The following is a 25,135-nucleotide window of genomic DNA, read 5'->3' as shown; positions in this document are numbered from 1 at the left end:
TAAGAGAATATGTTCAGCATATGTCTTTCTGGCATTAGGTTACCTCACTTGAGATTTTTTCCCCTAAATCTATTTTTTTCACAGCAAGGTTAATGATTTTATATCTAAATGCCTGTATGATGCTCCATTGTGTAAATGTATCCTACTTTCTCTATCCATTCAATCATTCGGAGACATCTAGATGCTTTCCAATATCTGACTATGATATATTTAACAGTAAATTTCACTGCATAAAGCATGATTCCAAAAGATGGCAAGTTCTGGCAAAATTTACTATATTTTAAATACTATGCTCTTTTTTTTTTCAGGTACAAAGCATCTAAAGCTTACTTCCTATCACTCTTTCCATTTGTACCTTTACATGTTCAGCCATTTTCTGAAAAAGGAACACATTGATCAAGAAATGACTTGCTACTTCAGAGGCACTGGTGACAGACTGACCCAAAACAAAGTGCTGTCCAACTGCAGGCTCTAACATGCAGAAAATACCTGACTTGAAGTATTGTTGTGAGGATTAGAGCCAATACATAATAATATACTTAGCTCAACATTCAGCTGAGAGAAAGTGCACAAGATGTGCCTTTCTTGTACAGTTGTTTGTTTTCTCTATATGCTCCTTCACCTTGAAAATTGCTCACAGCATCATTGTCATTTGAAACTAATCTAATAATACATGTATATGTTAAGAGGATCCTCTTTAACAGCTGTCTCCATTTTAAGCACAACTAATTGGGAAAGATCATGAATAATGTTGCCAGTCAGAAAGCAGTCTGTTAACAGTGCTCCACATTGCCATGGTGCCAGATTGGTTTTATGTACTCAGTGTTGAGAAGACAGCTGTGAGGATTGCTGATTTTTTTTTTTTGAGTTAGTATTTCTTTTTAAGGAAAGTTAATTTTCCCAAGGCTTAAGTACCTTTAAAGTACAGTGTTCAAAAAGCATTTACTGTACTGAATGCAAGAGCAAATACACCCTGTGTTCTTTTATGTTCTTTTCGAAAGTTTTAAAGAAATTATTCTAGAATTCGACATATTGAAAAACATTATCTTGATTATTCGTTTAGTAAAGAATCAGACTTTACTATAGTTGTTCTTAATATAATGGAAAGGATAATACTATTATAAATAATAATAGTGTTACTTTTTAACAGTTTTTGAGATTATAACATTTCTCTCTCTCTCTCTCTCTCTCTCTCTCTCTCTCTCTCTCTCTCTCTCTGTCTGTCTAAACGTATAGCTGATGTCGGATGATAACATTGCTATCTACTTTGCTCCTGTATTATATTTTTTAATAATTGGTGTTTTTACTCAATAACATTGCATTTCTCTTAGTTCAAAATATTTAAAATAAGAAAAGAGAATTTGCACATATTTGGATATGCATTTCTTAGTGTTTCAAATTTTAATTGCTATAGAGGAATTTTAATCTAGTACCTGGATTCCCTGGCAGAAGATCACATCCAAAGACTGTCTAGGTCTATGTGATCCAATTGGAATGACACATCTTTAATTCATCTGACTGAGAAACAGACTTACCACTTAGTACATACCTTATTCCCAAAGAATGAACATAAAGTAAATTTGTAGAAGAAAGCAACCATGTTTGAAAGTAACTTCTAATTTATGGGAAGATAAAATAATATATCAAATAAAGATTTGACAGGATAGAATTTGATCTACTCTCACCTGAACAACACAGGAACAAAGCTATTTAAGGGATACATACACAAGGAGAGACTTGGGTCAATGAGGAGTCAGTATAGTGAGTGCAGTACGGTAGATCTGAGTTCATTTTTGGGATCATACAGTTCAATGAGAAACAGCAGAAGCAGCTGAAGCCAGAAAATAAGAAGCCAAAAGATTATGACAAATTGCAGGAGTTAGTTTGAGGCCAAGCAGAACAATATAGAAAGAAGCTGAGAGAAACCAGATTGAGTCATTCAGCTTGGAGAGCAGTTTGTGCCAGAACAACTGACTTGAACCAGTCAGGCAGAGATCAGAAAGAACTAGAAATGATGAGCCTATTCAGCAGTAAGCCTCAGAGGTGAGAATTACATTTGGCAAGTAAAAGATACCTTTACACATTGCTGTAATAAGAACAAGTTATTTCTATATTTACTTTCATTTCTAGTTGTTTATTACTGCAACTGGTTGTAATGTATAGAATATCTGTAATCAATTTTTAAGAGTTAATTTTTTACTTTTTTAATGTTTTTATGAAAAGTGGATATAAAGGTAATTTTTAAAGAACATATATTTTACAAATAAATACCTTATAGCATTTTAATTTCCCCATTTAATCTTAAAACACACAGCATACACAATGAATAAAGATAATGACAGATAAAATGTTACTTTTATTAATAGCACAAACGGATATGCTATCAATGTTGTTTTAGTCAGATTAGAAAATTTTTGTATTCTTGTCAATTCTTTATGTGTGTTATAGACTTACATTGTCCTTTTTTTACATTTGCAAAACATATTTAAACGTTTATTAACATATATCTTCTTGAAGTAGTAAGCATGCAATGCCATATAATTTGCATACAGCATGACATTGAACAGTGACATCTATTCATGATGCAAAATAGAAATGCTATAATTGTTGAACACCAAATTAACATTCTATTCTTCTGCTTTATCTCGCTGATCAACATTCTTCTTTCTACTTCTCTGAAGTTGACCCATTATCTTTGAGATAAGAAGGTTATTCACAGGCACTTGGATTTAGCTCCAAAGGAAAGGTAGTAGGTTGTAGAACCTTTGAGACACAGTACCTAGGAGGCAAAAATTAGATCCATCGATGAAAGTTCTCTAACATTATCCCTACCTCTGTTTATCCCATCTAACTCTCTGCTACCAGGTATATCTAGCACGGGATGAAATCTTTCACACATTCCTACTGGCACAAAAGTACTCCATCATGTTTTCTCTTCTACAATGGTCTGAACCCTTGTAAAATGTGAACCAAGAGAGAAGGTCTCTCTTTTAAATGTCTTCTACGAAGTACTTAATCTTAGGTATAAGAAAAGTAACTACTGCATTCTTATGTAACTGGGGCCCTGTGTTACCTGATGATTATTTGTTTCAGTTTCAACAGTACCTTCAAGTTTTATTCACATTACAACATACTGCAAAATATATATACTTTCTATGGTCATTTGATATTTAACCATGGATGTCTTATATACATTTTCTATCATTGCAATAATATACCCTGAGAAAAGCAACTTGAGAATAAAAGGTTTATTTTGCCTCACTGTGCAAGGATTTATCAAGTAATGACTAGGAAGTCATGGTAGCAGATGCTTATTATAGCATCTAGAAACAGGAAGCAGACAGCAGTGTGTACTCATGTACAACTCCTTTTACCTTGTAATTTTGTCTATGATCACAGCTCATGGAGTGCTCCTAACCATAAGTGACAGCTCTAGGCATCTCAGTTAATCAAACTAGATAATCTCCCATATGCATGGCACATGCAGAGCTGAGCGTTTTACATCTTCATCTGAAGGCTGCTAGCAGAATACTGACTTCTAGGTGGCTAGGAGTAGGGTGTTAAAGCCTACACCCATAGTGATACACCTACTCCAACAAGGTCACACCTCCAAATAGTGCCACTTTCTGGGCCAAGCATATACAAACCATCACAGTCAGAGTCTCATCTAAAATTCAACATGATCCCTTAACTGTAAGATTATTAATTTCTTATAATGCACAGTGGCATGGACAAATATTTATATTCCAAATAAAAATACTAGGATACCAAGGGATGATAAAATGATATAAAGCCTGAAATCCAGTGTGTAAAATGTGAAATTCATTCTCTCTATGTATATTATCTGTTTCCTATAATAAAGGCCTTTAATCACCAAAGTCTGAATATTTCACCCCATCCAGCCTTCCATGTATTGTATATGTAGTCTTTCACTTGGGTCAGTGGTGAGTTTTTTGTACACATTATCTATGTTTTACTAAGGCCATTTCCTTCAGGTTTAGACAGTCTCTCAAGGGCATATGTGTAAGTGGAGGAACATGGCAGGGTATAATTCACATCTTAATTAAAAACAAAGACAGATGTCAGCAGACTCATACATGATTATTCACAAGCAAAAAGTCAGCCAAAGTTAATTCTGCATGTACTCCTCACGTTTTCTTTTCTTTTCTTTTTTTTTTTTTTTTTTTTATCTGTACATGCCAAAGTTGTCTCAGCTTTTAGCACAGAAAGACTGTGCCTATCTTCAGGGTTCTCTTAGGATTTATGGACCTTACCTGTCATCAGTACATGAATCCTAACATTCCTGCCTTGTCTTAGGTTGACACACTTTTTTGTTGTTGTTTACATCAATAAAAGGCACTTTATCAGCCATGGAACAGAAAGTTGTGCCTGTCTTAGCTTGCCATCTGAAAACACAGCTCTTAACCATCATTGGTGTGTGAATAATCTTGTATTTGTGGCCTGTCTTAGGTTGAAAAGGTTTTCTAAAGGTTCTTACCCATCACTGACAACCAACTTCTGCTAAAGAAGATAGTGGAGCTTGAACTTAAGTAACTCTGTAAAATCTTTGACAATTACTTTCCAAAGAACAGGTAACAGACATGCCATAGAAAGGACCATAAAGCCAAGTCCTGCTATGCCCAGTAAGAGAGATGTAAATGGGGACCATGAAGGATAAATGGCATGTAACTTTTTCAGATTATCATTAGCTTTTCAGTGCTAGCAGTATCAAAAGCACAGAGGCTTTGTATTTCTTAAACTTAAAAACTTGGTATGCAGGGCTAACAAATCCAAAGAAGTAGTTTTATACCACACACCTGTAAGGTGCCATTTTACTCTGGTCCAATTATACTGCTTCTCATTATACATTTTTGGAACAATACAAATCCGTTGATCTTAAGCATAACATTCCAAATGGCTTCTGACTTTGATTTCTTGTACCTCATCTCCCATGATCTGCACTACGTTATTATAATGTGTCAATTCTTTGTCCTAGCTGTCTATCCAAATCCTCTTGTGTGTCCACGGCATGACATTGGTTACATTTTCTTCAAGACGATTAACAAAACTACCTGTTCATACTTATTGTGCCAAAGCTAATGGAAATGAAGAAGCACTGTCTATAGGTGTTGTGAAAGCAATAACACCAGCAATGATGTGCCCAACCATATGTATGCTCCTTGCCAGAGTGTGATTGAATTCTTTCAATGTTTGTAAGCCTTTTCCAGAATACTAGGGTTCAGATAAATTCACAGGAATCATAATAAAGGCTGGTTGATATATTACCATTACAGATTGACCACCACAGAGTGTAGAAACATAATTGGACAAAAGGCAGTTAAAACAAGGAACATTGAACTCATTATCAAAGCCAGTAACAAACATAACATTCCCAATTATTAAAAGATTGGGTGGAGTCAGACATGATGTTACTTTTACCTTAACCGCAGAATCTGTTCCAATTTTATCTACAGCAAATATATCAAACTAACTTCCAGTATTTAAGTGTGTCTCTGAAAATGTCCAGCACCAGCTCTCCAAATAACCACTGTCATTTCCTTTTGTCTCATATTGGATTGATTTCTTGTCCAGTCCATTTTTGAGTCAGAATAACTGGTCAATTTAAAGGAAAGAGGAGGGTCAGTATAACAACTTCTCCATTTGTTTGGTTTTTTGAAGGCAGGTTCCACATTCTCTTGTTTTCTGTCCTACAAGGTCTCAAAGCCTGAGGCAAGGCAGCTTTTCTAGTCTGGAATGTAGGCATTCCCATCTTAATGCTTTGCACTATAGTCTGAGAGATATTCTTCTTCCAAGTCTGAGGGGGCCACAGAAACACATCCAGCATTGCTACTATTTCTAATAAAACAAATAGATCTGACCTGTAGCAGTGTAATTCACCAATTTGGAATACTTTTTCTGCTATTAGTTATTTTCTTTATTTACATTTCAAATTTTATCCCCTTTCCTCATTTTCCTTCCAACCCCTCTATCCCATCCACCCTCCCCATGCTCACCAACCCACCCCCTCCTGCTTCTCTGTCCTGGCTTTCCCCTACACTGGGGCATCGAGCCTTCACAGGGCCGAGGGCTCTCCTATCATTGATGTCTCACAAGGCCATCCTCTACTACATATGGGGCTTGAGTCCCTCCTTGTGTACCCTTTGGTGAATTGAAATACTTTTTACTCTCAGAACAAGGTAGCAAAGGTGGGACAGAAATACATGCCTGTTGCAGTAAATTTCCAACCCAAATAAGCCCAGGCAATGCAAACATAACTCAATTAAGATGAATACATGCTGTGTGCCTAGATTGGGCAGATCTAGCACTACACTACATTCTTCCACATCTATGAAACCCATTATATCTTGTGGTTTCTCCAGGTCAGGTGCTTCTGCTCCACTTTCCTTCTTCCTCCTTCCCCATCATCCTCTCTTTCTCCTTTTGTCCCAAAACCTTCAGCTCCACCTTTCCCTTTTTCTCTACCCAATCACTGGCTCTAGACTCTATTTATAAATTAAGATCTGAAGAAGGTTTACAGGAAATCACCTGAGTGCTGACTCATTTTTGGTTTGCAGCCCCTCACAGAAGAACACAATTAATGTCAAATGCAATTAGCCCCAGAGCTATCCACAACACATGTTCAATACAACTTTCCCATCACCATTGTCAGAGCAAATAGCAAGATTACATTCAGCATCATTCTCTGTCCCAGCATCAGTGTGTCTCAACATTCACTCAGGCAGCCACCATGCTAGTTTAGCATCCAAAAAAACAAACATGTTCTTTTCCCCATATTAATACCAGATCTGGACTGTGCCATATGGAAGTAAGTGGATCCTTTCATTTCACCTGGTCATAGGTGTGGTAAGTTGTAGGATGTCATAGACACTCAGCAGCAGAGAGTCCCTTGGCATCTAAAGTCAAAACAACATTTTGTGGTAAAGGAAAATACAACTCCCCATTTTTAATATTTTGCAATTGATATTTTAGAGCTCCTTGAGCTCATTCCATAATTCCCCATAGATGAGAACATGAGAAATTATGTATATCATAGAGATTGCAACTTATATTTTATAGACTTAACTAATATTTAATTCATATTTTAAAAGAGACAATATTTAATATAATTTTATCTAAAGTATGTAATTAATATTTAAAGCATGCAATTAATTATTATGTACAATAAGTACATAAATGTATGTGTTATATATTACATGTATATAATTTTATTTAAAGTATATAATTAATCTTTAATGCATATGATTCATATTTACTTTATATAGTATTTATTAACATCATAGTCAATGTATATAAATTATAACTCTTATAATTTATATTTAATATGGATGATTTATATTTATATACATACATGTGCAAATATGTATGTAGCTATAACAGAAATGCTTCAATGTTTATAGTTTCTAACTTGTATAATATATGTTAGTTTATATAATTTAAATGTGGGGTCAACTGCTGGATTGGATCAAAACAAGCAGGTGTATTTATCTGGAGTCCATTTGACCTATGACAAACGGGTCCAAGTCTTAGAACTCTTGATTGCCTGAAGCTTATGTAAACTTTAGTTTACAAAAGGATGTAAATTAGTATTTACCATGATATTGAAATCCATATTTTTAGAAAATTTGTTGGCAGGTGTCAGTTAGACTACAGGAGTAAACTCATGCCTTTGAGACCTAGTAAAAGCTATAGGTTTACAGCTATAAATACACAGATTGAACAGAGATGTTTTTAGCATATTGGGAAGCACATTCAAGTTTATATTCAGAAAACAACCAAAGGAAAATTAAGATTTTTAGCCTGGCAACGAATTGTAAACTGCCAGTGTTCCATTAGCTTTCAGAACTTCACTGATCAATGTTAAAACCTGAACTTTGAAATACCAATAATGTGTGTATGTGTGTTGGGGGGGATATGAAACAATTCTTATTTTTAAAAAATCATTTCTTACATGTCTATAAATTGCATTTATATAACATAAAAGAACTTTGTAGTCCTTCCAACATTTATAACTTGTATTACCGACTCTGTGCATCTTTCCTTGCATTTAGTATCTTTAAACATTTTTCATATGAATCATTTCTCATTTCTGCATCATCATCTTCAAAGTACTTTTACATCATCTAGCCTTCATCACTTGTTTTTTCCATAAATATTTTTTCTTTAGATCTTAACCTGCTGCTTTGGAACATAATTCACCTGTGCTGGAGAAGATCTTTGCTCCCTCCACAGTTACCCAGTAAAGGAGGAGCATGGAAGGGGGACGGGAGACTACTGGCTGCTGCTTAGGCACTACTTTCTTTAGCTTTTGGCAAAGTGTCCTCTCCATGCAGTATATTTCAATGATGGTCTTTCCTCCTGTGTCTCCTGCCCACATCCCCACTTTCTCAGTACTGAGGATACAGGAGGATGCTGTTGTTTTCTGAGTTAGAACTGCTAAGGATATGAATCCCAGCTTTCATGCTTGTAATACACACACTAAAAAATTGTGCCGACTAAGAGATGTCCCCAGCCCTAGAGTTTTGTTAAAAGCACAAAGAAGAATTGGTAGTCATATTCCAAGAGAAGAATTATACTTTCTGGCTGAGTACTTCTTTCCCTCTAACTTTGTCAAATAGTGAATGAAAAGTAGTGGGAGATACTAGAATACCATGGTTGGATTTATCTCTCCTTCCCTGAGTGAGTAACTTTTCACACTCTGGCAGGCTGGAAAGCAAATGACCTACATTTTATAATTCCTGAGATTTTAAGTAGCAGGAAGCATCTTGAAATGATCTTAATTGGTTGGAAATTGGATTAACTTCACTTTTGGTATATTCTTAGAAAATAAGAAATCTTCATTCTCATGTTAGATTATGGATTGAATGAGCTGGGTTTTTTAACTTCAAACATCTACTAAGTTTAGTTACTTAAAAGTTAATTTTGACTATTTGAAGACATTAACACTATTTAGCAGGGATTATAAAAATATTTTAAAATTAAAAATAAAAAGATAGATAATAAAATCATGAGCAGGGGAAATAAACTGAAAAGACATTTTTCAAAAGAAATAGATTGCTCACTGATCATTTCAAAATGCTATATAATTTTTGTCTTTGAAAAAGCAAATAAAAACTATGTTAAGATTCCAACTTGCTTCATTCAGAGTGATTATCATCAAAACACTGACATAAACAAAAGAGGCCACTAATAGGGAAGGACAGGAGGAAAAGACATAACCTAGGTAAAGCAAATCTTTACCTAGGTTATGTGTGTAAATCTTACAGAATGTCCATCAGAGTGCTGCAGAGGAAGATGTAAATCAATTTTTACTGGGACACTGTTGATAGTATACACAATAAGGACGCTAAGAAGAAGTCTATGAACAGAGACAAAGTTTGGAGCTGAGACAAAAGGATGGACCATCTAAAGACTGTCATATCCAGGGATCCATCCCATAATTAGCCCCCAAACGATGACACCATTGCATACATTAGCAAGTGTTTGCTGAAAGGACCCAGATATAGCTGTCTCTTGTGAGACTAGGCTGGGGCCTAGCAAACACATAAGTGGATGCTCACAGTCAGCTATTGGATGGATCACAGGGCCTCCAATGGAAAAGCTAGAGAAAGCATCCAAGGAGCTAAAGAGATCTACAACCCTGTAGGTGCAACAACATTATGAACTAACCAGTACCCCGGAGCTCTTGACTCTAGCTGCATATGTATCAAAAGATGGCCTAGGTGGCCATCACTGGAAAGAGAGGCCCATTGGACTTGCAAAGTTTATATGCCCCAGTACAGGGGAACACCAGGGCCAAAAAGTGGGAATGGGTGGGTAGGGGAGTTGGGGGAGGGTATGGGGGACTTTTGGGATAGCATTGGAAATGTAATTGAGGAAAATACGTAATAAAAAATTATTTTAAAAAAAAGAAGTCTATCAACAGATTAACGTAAGGGAAACATAGTATATACATACCCAGTTTAGCCACAAGGTAGAACTAATGGATTTTCCATTTATTGAAGATGGATATAATCAGAGATTCTTATTTTAAACTAATTAAGTCAAACTGAGAAAAGCAGATACTGCAGTTTTGAACACATGAAGTCTTTTGGATTAAAAAAAATCAGTATATATATATTATATATATGCATATGTACATATATATTGAATACTTTTTATTCAATAGACATCATTTGAGCTGCAATATCTGTTTTCTGTATATACATAAATATATAAAACAGGAAAATGTTACCTCTTATGATAGTTACAACGTATTCTATGAGGCCAAACTATTCTCAACTTTTCAAAATTATGAATTAGCTTTCATTTCATTTTCCATAAAATAAGGCCATGAAGCATATATTGGCTAGTTACCTTGTTGGCATCTATGTGTTCAAGATATAGTGTTAGTGTGCTTTTAGTATGACAAATCTTGTCAACTCAATGTAGTTTTGATTTTCCAACTTTTAATTTCAGGACTATATTGCAATGAAATACATTATTTATTTTCCTAGTGATAAAAAATATGGTGTATTTTATGAAGAGTACAGGAGAAAAAGTCATAAAATTGTACAAAGATTTACATGTTCTATTTCATTTCTTAACTTGGTTATTTATTTAGTTTTTTACTTTTTGTTTAAAAGAACTTTTCTCATACCACATAAAGTATTTGAAATATGTAATCATTTAATACACACTGCAAATGTTATGTAAATCATTTGTATTCACATGATTTGTTAAAATGAATTGCAAATTAGTTTTATAAGAAACAAAATATTTAAATCTCCAGGCATATTTATTAACTACTTAAAAAATCTTTGATTTTCAATATAATTACTCATATACTTATATGAAATTGTCTTCTGTTTATATCTGATGTTATAACTAATTTTTAAAAATTTAACATAGGTCCATTTATAATTACAATATACATATATAAACTCCTAAAATTTGTACTATATCATAACCTATGAAATAAAACTATTACAGATAGATAGATAAACTAATAGATGTTCAACAATCAAAAGTATGAGTAAAGAAAATTCCTAAAATTAATTGACTTTCTTTTAAACTTCTATACCAAATTATATAAACATCTAAAAATATCATTTGATGAAACATTCTTCATTAATATATTAGAATACCGGGGAGTTAATTATACCATTATTAAAATATGTTGAAAAGGCCTATTATTTATACATTAAAAATCTTTTATATAACTTTGTTAACTTAGACTGAAAAAATTACATGATAGAATCATGAATAGCTTTATTCTGTTTAAGTGCCCTTCTAATTTCAATACAATATGTATTCTGACACATTAGAAGTTTTTTATCAGTCATTAATTTTAATCCATTGATTATAATTTGTGCTGCCCATATGGGCATGGATGTTGCTTCAACCATGGAGGCTTGAACCCCTCCTCTCTAGGAGATATTAATTGTAAAAATTCTTCAGCTACAAAAGATACCTCAATGTCCATTCTCTTAGCCAGTCTAGGCTACGTATAGATATACCAGGACAGTCACAACTCCTGTGTAATTGCAAGTTTATGTTCAGAATACCATAATTCATAGCACTCCTCTTCCTCATCTAGCCTATGAAGTTCCTTGAAGATGTCAATATGTGGTGAAGAAGGTTACATAGATGGCTTACTTGTGGCTGGGCACCAATAGTCACATATTCTTAATACTTTGAACAGTTACTGATTTCTGCATTAATTATCACTCCCTGCTTAAAAGACACATCTCTAACAATGGTTGAGGGTATCAGACATCTAGTCATAAAATCATAAATATTTGAAAGCAGCTTAATGTTACTGCTTAGCAAAATAATTTCTTTCTTTGAACTTTTGGTTTCCTTAACCATGATTTTTGAACATGCTTGTATTATAATACTATTTTTCAGAAAGTAAGAGTGACTAAATGATTATCTCAGGGTCAGGCACCAGTTACTTTCATATAATTTATTGGTTAGGGAAGCCACAGTGTCTCCCAATTCTGTATATCCTATTGCTTCTTTTTTTTATGATGAAAAAACTAGATGCTAATGTCCTATTGCAGAATATTCTGTAAACTGTAGTTTCAAGAGGTTGCAGGAACCTCTCTCCTGTTTATATTTCTTTTTATTTATTTTTTATCAAATAATTATTTTATTTATGTAAATCCCAAATGTTACCTTCTCTGATGCTCCATTCACAGAGTTCTTCCTCCCATTCCCCCTCCCATTTGCCTCTGAGAGAGTGGCCCCCATATCCACTCATATTTTGGGCATGACGTCTCTATAGGAATAGGCAGACCCTTTTCCACCGAGGCCAGACAAGGCAGCCCCCCTGCGACGTAATGTGCTTGGGGCCTCAGATAAGCCTGTGTATGTTGTTTAGTTGGTGGCTCAATCTCTGGGATTTCCCACGGGTCCAGAATACTTGACATTGTTGATCTTCCTATGGTGATCTCATCCTTCCCCTAATTCTTCAATAGGGGGCCCTACCTCAGTCCAAAGCTTTGCTGTGAGTATCTCTATCTGTATGTATAGAGCTCCTCAGAGGATAACCCCACCAGGCTACTATCTGAAACCACAACATACCATCAGTAATAGTGTCAGGGATTGGGTATCAGCCCATGGGATGGATACCAAGTTGGGCTGACCATTGCTCATTCAGTCTCTGTTCCATATTTGTACCTGAATTTCTTTTAAAGAGGACTAGGGGTCATGATTGACTACTGAAGTTAGTCTTCTCAGTTTCCATATCCCCACTGTTGGTCATTTTGGCTGAGATCACCCACGTTGTATTCTAGGATCCACTCCCATCCCAGTTCTCTGAGACTTCCTAGAGGTTCCCCAACCCACAGCAGCTGCATATTTCCATTCATTCTCCTGGCTCTCTGGGCATCTCTCCTGACTCCCCTCATACCTGATCCTGCCCCCCTTTCTCCTCCCCACTCTCCTACCCAGGTTCCTTTCTCCCACACTCTGCCTCCTGTGATTATTTTTTCTCCCTTATAAGTGAGATTAAACATCCTCACATGGCCGTCTTCTTGTTTAACTTCTTAAGGTCTATGGGCTGTATTATGGGCAATCTGTACTTTTGGGGTTATATTCACCAATCACTGAGTATATACAATACATGTCTTTTGGGGTCTGGATTATCTCACTCAGGATGACACTAGATACCTATTTCCATTCATTTGCCTGAAAAATTCCTGATGTCCTCATTTTAATAGCTGAATAGTGTTCCAATGCAAAAATGAATCACATTCTCGCTACTCACTCTTCAGTTGAGGGACATCTGTGTTGCTTCTAGATTCTGGCTATTATTAATAAGGCTTCTATGAACATAGTGAAGTTTTTTTTTTTTTTAATCGTAGCTAATCTGATTGGTTGTAATATCAGGATATTTTTGATTTGCATTTCCTTGATGACTAAAAATTTTAAACATTTTTTAAAAATGCTGTTCTGCAATCAGAGATTCCTCAGTTGAGATTTCTCTGTTTAGTTCTTTATACCATTTTTTAATAGGGTAATTTTTTTTGAGTCTAACTTCTTGAGTTCTTTTAGATGTTGGATATTAGCGTTCTGTCAGATGTAAGGTAAGTAAAGATCATTTCCCAAACAATAAAAAAAATATTCTGGAGGTATCACCATCCCTAATCATAATCTATGTTAAGACCAACAAGAATAAAAATGATATGGTATTGGTACAGAGACAGACAGGTTGATCAATGGGATAGCATAGAAGGCCCAGAAATAAACTAAAATACCTATCTATTTTTGACTGGATTTTTGTTAAGGGTGTCAAAACCATACATTGGAAAAAAACATACAGTGGAAAAAAGAAAAGATCTTTAGCAAATGATGCTGGTCATATTGGCAGTGTGCATGTAGAAGAATGAAAATAGATCCATATATTTATGTCTTTGTCATCTGCTGTGAGACAGTCTTTTAAATATGATGGAAAAATCTTCACTTATAAAACCTCAACCATATAACCTTCTAAATAGGTGAAATGTGATGGAGACATCAATTCACATACCAAAGCGAATGGGAGAAATCTCTTAAGTCCTATGCCAGATGAAGATGAATTATAAACAAGTATTGAGAGACAAAAGTCAAGGTAAGATCCTATGATGGTTTGCCCAATCACATAGTTTGTCCTAAATATGTGTCAACATCTAGTGTATTAATGGGGTCCCAAGAGAAGGTCAAATTATCCAGGTCACAGGGGTACACAGCCAAGTCAACCAATGTACACTTTATTCAAAGTTTCAACTACTTTTAAAGGCAAAGAAGAGTAAAGATTTCCCATAGTTTCTAGTTCTCACCAGCTGCTGTTTCTCTAGCAATAGCTTATCTTGGTTCAAAGTGACCCAAGGCTTCTTACAGACTGAGAAATCTGTCAGCAGTCCAACTCTTAGATGAATTGTCTAATTAAACTATACACAAAGTTACTTTCTCATGGGAAAAGGATCCTGAAGGCCACTTCCTCAGACATGCAAGTTGATTGGCAAAACACCAGAATTCTCTGCTTGAGAAAGTATGCCTCCTTGGTTTCTCAGTATGCTGAGGTTGACAGAAGCATCCCAGGGTTCCTCACAGCTAACAAGTGGAATCAGTGTCCTCATGGAAGGAGTCTTTTCATGCCATTTCTCTACATCTATGTGCATATAACAGTACCAGAAGGACCCAATAAATTTGATTTTCACACACACACACATATATATGTGTGTGTGTGTATGTGTATTGTGTGCACATATGTCTATTATAATTACATATAAAAAAGAAGCATTACATTTGATGAGTGAGGAAAAAAGAGAATGAGAGGGAGAGAAGGGGTTGAACTGAGGCAAACATCCTAACTTCAGTCACAATAGACATGTTTCTGATTTTATTGTATTTTGAGGTATTACTTTATTTTTATTAGGTGTGCATATGCATGTACATTATGCTCAGGATTAATGCACACCAAAGCCACATAATGACATTGGATCCACTGGAACTTGAGTTCTGGTTACTTGTGAGCTTCAGTGTAGGTTTTGGAAACTTGACCTGGATTTTTGGAAGAGCAACCAGTGCCTTTAACCTCTTACAAATCTCTCAGCTCAATTTTGTTATTTTTAAGTTGATATTTTATTTGCCATACTTTAGTTTTTGGAACTTAATAACTATGAAAAATTATTATTGTTGGTCAATTAATATCACGAGAAGTAGAAGTATTTAAAAATTCCACATTAAATATTACTATAAATTAGAATTTTAATTATAAATGTAATACTTAAATATCTTTCCAAAGAATATACTTTCTCTGTAGAAAATGGTTTAATTATAATAATGTTCCAACCTTTCTTACTTTCAGAGAGAAGAAATAGTTTCTCTACAAAGATATTTTGTTATGACATTTTCACCTCTGTTTTTACCATGGTAATTGCTTTTCACCTAATACCATAATTTACACTGAATACTCTGTCATTTCCTATAATGCAATTATGGCATACTTTATCTATGGTAATTTTTTTCATATGCTACCTCTAGCCTTTGTAACTATAGTGATTATGATATATATATATATGCGATATGATGTATATATATATATAATATTTTCTTGGAGTTATGGTGATGTTACTTCTAGTTAATAGTGATTATGCTTCCTTTCATAAACTTTTTCATATTATATAAAAATAGTTTTGTAATTCTTATGAATATGCAAAAATCAGTCTATCTCATTAAAGAACGTTTGATTGTGACATGTATTATATAAACGTTATTACTGTGTAATCACAACTTTTGTGTAGAAACATAATTTCCTACATATTAATTTATTATAGAGTTTGATGTACTGAATATATGCTAAAATTAGCTCAATCTTTACAATTATACTTCTATATATGTTTCAGGGCTGGCCATTTGGTATTAGACAACAACTTGGTATGCTTTTTCCTGTGAAAGATTAGTTCTTTTGCTATCAGTACTCTTTACTCATGTGTGGCTTTTTTGTTTGCTTGTTTAGGGTGGGAGCTTGAATAGGTATAATAAAAATTAATAAGACAAGCCATGAATTTTAAAGAGAGGTAGGAGATATATGGTAGCGTTTGGTGTTCGAAAGGAAGGGGAACATGATAGGTATCTATCAGGAAAATGCAAATAAAATTACTCTGAGATTTCATCTAATTCCTGTCAGACTGGCCAAGATCAATAGCACAAGCGACAGTCAGGCTGGTGAGGATGTGGAGCAAGTGTATCACTCACCCATTACTGATGAGAATGCAAACGTTGCGGGAGTGCATACAGCCATGTGAATCAATATGGCGGTTCCAACAGAAATAGAGGAGTTTATTTACCAGAAGAGCCAGCTAGACCACGTTTTGGCATATACCTAAAGGACGCTTCATTCTACCACAAGAACATGTTTTCAACCTTATTCACTAGAACTATGCTCATAAGAGCTAAAAATTGGAAACAAGCTAGTTGTTTACCTCAATGGTGAAATAGGTAAAGAATATGTGATACATTTACACAATGAAGTATTACAGCTGCTAAAAATAAAAATGACATCAGAAAACTTACACGTAAATGGATGGAACTAGAAAAGGAATCATTCTGAGTGAGGTAATCCAGACACAGATATATAATTATATTATTTATCCATTTATATGGGGAATTTAGCAGTCAAATCAGTATTAAACAAGGTATAATTCATAGAACCACAGAAGTTAAGTATAGACAAGTGCTTTGCTCAACCATCATTAGAGAAGTTACCTCCTGCAGTAGATAGAAACAAATCTAGGTCCTCAGATCAGGGAACTGGGCAGAGACAGAGGTGAAGAGTGTAAGAGTCTGAGAGGATAGAGGACACTGAAAGAAATATTTGCTCTAAATCAATAAAGAAAAGCTCTTATGTACTCAAAGACTGAAGCAACAAGAACAAGGCCTGCATGGATCTACACAAGATTGTGTATGCATATATGTGTGTGTGTGTATATATATGTATATGCATATATATATATGTGTGTGTGTGTGTGTGTGTGTGTGTATAACCCATATATATGTTGTAGCTTATTTTAGTATTTTTATGAGAATCCTGAGTGTATAAATGAGTGGGTTTACAATTCTTATGCCTTCTCTTGTGGCTTATTTCCTTCTGTTGGTTTGCCTTTTCTAAACTCAATGTGATGGCTTTTGTTCTATGTTATTTTACTTTATTATGTTCTGTTGTTATCTTTTAGAAGCCTATTATTTCTCAATGAGAGACAGAAAGAGAGTGGATGGCATTGGAGAGAAGGAAGAGAGGAACTGGGAAAAGTATAGGTAGGAGAAACTAATCCATATAAATTTCATGAGAAAATAAATCTATTCTTAATAAAAGAAAAGTAATCTCAAGAGTAAAAGGAATAATTCTTAAATATGTTACTTTTTCATATTGTTCATATTTGTCAGCACTTACATTACAGAGTAAACATCGACAAAACCATGTATACACAGATGGTATTTTTTTCCAAAGTGTAAATACCCCATGATCTTTTATTATTTTATATTAGTATGTTTTAATTTTAAAGTACAAAATGAAACATAAAAATATATTTTCCCCATCATAAAATAGTTTTTCAAAATTAACTATTTGTATTAAAACTAAATTTTGAATATTTTTCTTATAGGGATTTTTGCAAAATTTAAAACGGGTTACATCATTTCTTTTACAAAATGGGTAGTCTGCTATCTGTGTTCTACTTTTATTTAAAGTTAAATATCAGAAGAACAATTCTTAGTTGGTGATATGACTCAGTTGGTAAAGTACTTAGCAAGCATGAGGCCTTGAAGTCAAACCCAAGCAAGCATTCATGTAAATGGCAGGTGCTGTAGTGCCTATCTATAACTTCAGAGCAAGAAAGGTAGAGACAGTTGAATCTCAGGGGCATGGTAACCAGTCAGTCTAAGTGGGATTCAGACAAAAACTAGTTATCAATATCTGAGCCCCACAGCTACGCATGTGCACTAGCACACTCTGTAAACCTGTGTACATCCACATGCCCCACAAACACACACATTCTTTTTTTTTTACTATGTTTACTGTTGTTTTTGACTCAAAATTAGTTCTTAAATGATTGTACCAAAATTATAAATATTAGTAATGAAACTAGATTTGAATTTTAAAGATTCAATGTTATCAATATTAGAATTTAACCAAGGAATTCTACTGTCTTTTCTTGAAATTTTAGATATTCTTTTCAATTAAATTTATTTTAAGTTGGTTAAATATATATTAATGCATTTTGATAGTCAAAATCCTAAGGTGTTTTGTGGTTCATGTTTTTGATGGTGATGATATTGTTAATACGTTTTCTCAGAATACAAGTGAATGACATAGTTTGATTCTCTTTTCTGAGGAAATATATTTGAGGACCCTCAATGGAAAAAAATGAAGTGAAGAGAATTGTATTTCCAGTGCCAACTTCAGTTATTCCATATAACTCTTTCTCTTTGTTTTTCATACTCTGTTGCTGGCAATAATGGAATGCTCACAGTTCAATCTCTTTTTATGACTGAATATTTGAAGCTCTGAATCCTCCCTATTTTAATGGAAATGCCAAGTTTCCATGGAATCTATCCACTGCCTTTCAGGTGCTATCAACTATTTTTCTGTTTCCTAACTTTTGATATTCTGCTCTAAGCTGCTTTTTAATCTCCTATGAAAATGGTACAAAAATGCCTTCCAACCCTTTATCTTCTTCTCAAGGCAGTACTCCCTTAACAACAAAACATATGTTTTGACTTGGATTTACAGACAAGAATAAAAGACCATAACCAAAAGGAAAAAAAAGAGAATATAATAGTATAAAAGTGAATCTTAGCTGTGTAACTTTTATTCATATCATGCTATGCATTCTTGTGCTGTCTGAATATTAATAAATAGTATGATAAGCTTTGCAAGATTTAAAAAGTTACTTTAAATGCATGGATTTAGTTCTGTGTTATCCAGTGTGTTCACAGCATGATTCTGATACTGAGAAAAAATTCAGCATTTGTCTTTATTCAAATATCTTAAAGTATTCTCAGTACTCTGAGTTAATAGTATGCTATAATAGAGTAGAGTCGAGTAGAGTAGAGTAGAGTAGAGTAGAGTAGAGTAGAGTAGAATAGAGTAGAGTCGAGTAGAGTAGAGTAGAGTAGAGTAGATTCAAGTAGAGTAGAGTAGAGTAGAGTAGAGTAGAGTAGAATAGAGTAGAGTAGAGTAAAGTAGAGTAGAGTAGAGTAGATTCAAGTAGAGTAGAGTAGAGTAGAGTAGAGTAGAGTAGAATAGAGTAGAGTCGAGTCAAGTAGAGTAGAGTAGAGTAGAGTAGAGTCGAGTCAAGTAGAGTAGAGTAGAGTAGATTCAAGTAGAATGGAGTAGAGTAGAGTAGAGTAGAGTAGAATAGAGTAGAGTCAAGTCAAGTAGAGTAGAGTAGAGTAGAGTAGAGTAGAGTAGAGTAGAGTAGAGTAGATTCAAGTAGAGTAGAGTAGAGTAGAGTAGAGTAGAGTAGAGTAGAGTAGAGTAGGTACTAGTTTCATCGCATATGTAGAGTAAAACCCAAACCTAAGATGGATTAGGTGTCTTTAATGATATGAAAGAGGGATGACCCCCATTGGACTGGATAGCTTTTGCTCCTACTAGTTACAATCTGAGTAACAATTCCAAAACAAAGTACCTGCATTTAGGTGAACAAATCATACTTTTTCTTGGATGACTCTTCCTATTTTAATAATTTCCGCCTAGCGCCTAAAACAAAATAACCCAGGAGTACCAGAATCCTTTAGGATTTGCTTGTGGTAAAATAATAAAATAAAATTCTTTGTAGAGCTTTATTTTTATTCTCGCTTTATTTCCTATGCCTTCTGAAGTGTTTAAGCTATGCAAGATTTAGCCAAATGTACCTGATGTTTGCCTGATGAACACAATTTCCTTTAATTCAATTTAAACTCTTAGAGAATCTAATTAACAGAAACAGGTATTTAAGAGAAGTTACTTCCATGGACTGTGTAGGAAAAATGTCTGCATGTAATCCTCACAGCAATATTGAGGCAGAGTATATTCCTTGTTTACATCTGCTACTCAGAATCCTGTCAGCAGTCTGGTGTGGTCCCATGATTAGTGTTCTGAGCTTAAGATGTGCTCTATCTAAATGTGCTGCTGGCAAGTCTATTACTTGCTAATTGGGTTGCCTGTCCTGGTCTCTGAGACATATTATACTCTCATTATCTGACACCAGGCTTTCATCTTCTGCATAGAAAGAACACAAGGATCACATGAAAACTCCCCATAGCTGTTCTTCTATGACCCTTTTACAAAATCTGCATACAAAAACAGAACACATAGTTCAAACACCCCGGTATTCTCAAGGTTTTTTCTTTTTCCTTTTTCTTTTCCCCCTGACATTTTGTTTTATTGTTTTATTTTTAATGTTTCTTGCTTGCTTGCTCTCATCATCTTATCAGAAGAGCTCCTCTGCCAGATTTACTGAATGCTACATATGGTTATATTATGCTATTTATTCCATATCATATTCTTCCTTTTATGTAAGCAAACAGGTGTGTCTCTAGTTACCTAATAGTGACTGTGGGAATTTACATAATACACCAACCATGCTTTACTTATCAACTAATTTATGATTGCATATCCTAGACTTTTGTATTAAAAATCAAGTGGTATTACTTATTTGTAAATGATTCTACAGTATAATTTGTCCCACTAGAGCCATTCTTCTGCTCCAGGTGGTATCTAATGAGGCATCGTCAGCTACGAGCTGAACCATGTTGGAATGCTCAGCTTGACCTCTGCACATGGTTCTCAAATTATGTGTTATTGAGTGGCAACGTAGCTTGCATTGCTGAGCAGAGATAGTTTTTCTTCCAATAGGTACTCCATGTAGCATAAGAATTCTATGATTAAGGATGCTTTTCTACTGAATAACCACAGAAGTTAGGCAGCACGATTGCTCAAATTCTGTTACTCCACCGTAACACAGAGTGGGCAAATATTCTAGGAATAGGATAACAATTTTCACTTATGGGTAAGGAAGTAGAAATTTTGGTTTTGATCTGAACTCCCAAAACAACTTTATAAAATCAAGCTATAAAGTATAGTGAAGCACATTGGATCAGGCAGAGATCAGATTGTCCAGTCAACAAGTAGAAATAAATCTGGTTTCCAAAGGTTTTGGAGGGACTTTTTTTTTTTTTTTTGCTTCAGTGTATCTATATAAAATATTGGCTCAATAAAATATGCTTGCTTATCAGAATTATATCTAAGAGACAAAAAAAGCTAAAAATTACATTTGAAAATACATATTTTCTGATTTTTTTTCTAAGTTGGCACTTCCCTGTCATTATAAAAGGTTGTCTTTTATGGAATCTAACTGATAATCAGGTTTAATAACTTGGGTTGTTACTACTAATTTTGCACTCGGTGGGATGTTCTGTTAGCAAAATGATCCAACCTGTTTCCCATCTGTTCTTTGGAAACATTCACAGGCTTTCCTTTGCTGAAGTCCAAATCATGGGATCGATAGAATTAGAAAAGAAACTTGTAAATTTACTTTAAAACACCACTTCAGAAATGTTTTGATGTCATATTAAAATAAGAGTTTCATGTTTGTTCTATTCAATGAACATTACATTATAAAATGATGTGCAACTGTAATTAATATGGGTTTTAACCCCCCCAAACACATGGTTATTAATATAGTGAATTTAGCACTGTGAGCCACTTTGCTGTTACTACTGTCAGGACTACTTACTCTGCATCACTTAGCCCTCAGATATCCACAGGAAGAATGTGGAACCTTTTGCTAAAACAAAGTAGCTGAGTCTGGTGGCTCTCATCCATGATCTTAGTATATATGAGATCAAAGCAGAATTTCTGAGAATTTGATATCTAATTAGGATATGCAATAACTTCCAGTTAGATTGAGTTAAAGAATAAGAATGTCTCAAAACAAAACAACAAAATAGAAAAAAAAAAGGAAAATAAACAAACAAAAGAACAAAACAAAATAAGAGAAAGTAAGGTAGATACTTGGAAAGAAATCCTGAAAATAATTTCCCAAGTCTTAATTATTTATATAACAAATCAAAGAAATAAACAAACCACGCAAAATTGCTGAAGTGTCTGTAACATGTACAAGTTTGAGGGACTGATTTTTTTTTTCAGTCAGTGTAATCCTTTGGATTTGTATTGTACGTATATCTGTAGTCACCTTTTTGTTTCTCTCCTGAGAAATTACCAGGATTGTGAATATTTTACATTCTGCATCTATTCACCTGAGGAAGAAGTTCAGGCCATAGATAAATTACCTTTGTTAAATACTGAAAAGTTTTCCATGTGGTAGTGTTACATTCCTTTCATCCCAGTACTTGGGAGACGTAGACAGGCAGATATCTATTTTTAAGGTTAGCTTGGACTACAGAGTGAGTTCTAGGACAGCGAGTGCTACATGGAAATCCTGTCTCAAAACAAAACAAATGAAAATATTTAAAGTTGAAAGTCTGTGATACGTATGAGTTGTCTGATCTTTCAAAACAACCGAAGTGCTTTATAAGGTAAGTTTTTTTTTATATTAAACTATTTTCTAAAAACATGTTGGGGAAACTGGGAAAGGGGATAATATTTGAAATGTAAATAAATAAAATAACCAATAAAAACAAAAATAAAAAACTGCTTTAACTGGTTTTGGTAGGATATAAAAATAATGAAATGTGAGCTTATTTAATAACTTAGTCATTAACTTACAGTATAACATATTTTACTATATCATTTTTAGATAATTATTGTGTATGAATAAGACCTTGATGTACTCTAAGAAAAATAGGTCTGTGAAGATAATCTCCATTATTAAATTTCTCATTTGTAATTCCTTATAAAGTAACTAAAAAAAGATTACCAAAAATGATCTGGTGAATGTTAAGAAGTGAGTAGACACAATGTAATTAAGAAATGCAAGTACTGTGCATTACTAGAGCATATATTTTAGTGCCAGCTCTCACTGTGTTAAAGGACGATCTTTTGAAATAGCAATCCGATCCAAGACTACATACTAGACACTGCCACCCCCTAAAGTGATTATATATAAAATAATTTATCAAGCTATAATTATAATCAGTCCATTCAACAAAATAATCAGTAGTACCCTCAATATTATTGTCAAAATCTTTATCCCTATAGATCTAAAGACACATTAAGATGAATGAGAAAAATTATAAATTTAGATGTGGAATTGTCTTATTTAGGGTTTCTATTTCTGTAAAGAGACACCATAATCATCTTATGAAGGAAAACATTTAGGCTGGCTTACAGTTTCAGAGTTTACTCCAATTTCATCATGGCAGGAAAGGCACACAGACAAGGATGTTACTGTAGAAGATATGATAGTTCTCCATCTTGATTCACAGGCAGCAGAAAGGGACAGTGCCACTGCGTGTGGCTTGAACATGTATGACATCACAAAGCCCACCTCCTCAGTGACACACTTCTTCCAACAAGGTCATATACCTCCTAATACTGACACTTCTTATGAGGCAAGCATTCAAACATGTGAGGCTATGGGTCTTATATTTTCAAACTACCACAAAAATCATTATACTTATTCAACAAAATTCAATCAACAGAGTATGTTGTAGTATAGAATAAATTTTAATATTATTTTCTTTATAGATAACCTATATTTCTAATTTCCCTCTATTTTCAGCTTATATTAAATACTCAAAATCACTAAAATTATTAGAATTTATAATCTTGAGCTATGTAAAAATAATAGACAAGTTAAAGGATTCTTATAAGAATATTTTTAAAAATGTAATGAATAAAATAGTGTGTTGCATATGTGTGTGTATGCATGTGCATTTGTTCGTGCATGTGTGTGTGTCTCATTTATGTCTGTGCTGTATTAGTACATGTGTGCTTTGATGCATCCAACTGTGTGCAGATAGAGGGAAAAAGAGGGTACCAGTCTTTGGTTGGCCACTCCCACAAGTTCTATGTCACTATCAGCCCAGCACATCCTTCAGGGAGGAAATATTGTATGAGGAAGGTTTCATGGCTGTGTTGAGGTCCCAATCCTACTTCAGAGAGCCTTGCTGATTATAGAAGATGGCTAGCTCAGGCTCCATATACCCCATTACTAGAAGATGTTGCTATGGTCACTCTCGTAGATTCCAGGGAGTTTCCAGTGCAATAGGTTTCTCCATATCCTCCATTTTTGACCCTCAGTCCAATTCTAGTTGTCTCTCCAAGTATTCTTTTCCTCCTTCCCTTCAAACTCTTGCTTAGTCCTGTTCCCACAATCCCTAAGTGTTCCCTGTTCACTCCCAAAATATTCTATTTTCCCTTCACAGGGAAAACCATGTGTCCTCTTTTGAACCTTTGTTGTTACCCTCTCTGAGTATGTGATCTGTAACGTGATTATCTTTAATTTAAACAATAATTTTCACTTGTCAGTAAGTTCATATTGATTTTGTCTTTCCAAGTCTGGGTTACCTCACTCACAATGATCTTTTCTTTCCATTTCCCTGCTAATTTGAGAATGTCGTTTTTAACAGGTGATTGATGCCCCACTGTATAATTGTTTCCCATTTTCTTTTCCTGTTTTCCTAGGTTGATTCAATTTTCTGCCAATTATGACAAAAACTGCAATGACCATGGTTCAGCATGTGTCTTTCTGGTAGGATTGAGTGTCCTTTGTGTAAATGCCTGAGAATGCTATAGCTAGTTCCTGAGTTAGATAAATTTTCATTTTCTGAGTTACCTCCTAATTAAATTCTACAACAAATTAAAAGTACAAATATTAGTTTGGGCTTGTTTTAATTAAATTTTATGAGTTAAATGAGACATATACATTTCTATACCACTTCATACACATGCACTATACACATAAGCACAAATTTTCTCACACTTGTGTTATATTTTGTCTGAAATAAAGAATGCATCTTCTATGTATATGTGTGAGCTTTCTATTGAAGTACATTCTTATTTCATTAGATAGAGGACAGAATACCACTATATACTTTATTCTTCATACCAGTTAGGGATCTTTTCATAAATGCTCGGGGATTGTTCATAAAATATGTAGTTTGCTCACATATCTTTCAGGTTTCATATATATATATGTGTGTG

The 25,135-nt window shown here is 34.3% G+C and overlaps 1 long non-coding RNA gene across 1 annotated transcript; it reads right to left on the bottom strand.

The window, feature by feature from the left end:
• Positions 1-2,403: 2,403 nt before the first annotated feature.
• On the bottom strand, positions 2,404-23,402 carry LOC110309926. Its single transcript, XR_002379766.1, has 3 exons — positions 23,319-23,402; positions 6,850-6,914; positions 2,404-2,779 (listed from the first exon to the last, which is right to left on the bottom strand). It is a non-coding gene; the product is annotated as an uncharacterized LOC110309926 (long non-coding RNA).
• Between the last annotated feature and the right edge of the window lie 1,733 nt (positions 23,403-25,135).

The sequence above is a fragment of the Mus caroli genome, chromosome 14 (genome assembly GCF_900094665.2).
Source record: "Mus caroli chromosome 14, CAROLI_EIJ_v1.1, whole genome shotgun sequence".
Taxonomy (NCBI): Eukaryota; Metazoa; Chordata; class Mammalia; order Rodentia; family Muridae; genus Mus; species Mus caroli.
The sequence above is the reverse complement of the archived record's forward strand: the minus strand, read 5'-3'. Positions and strand labels throughout refer to the sequence as shown.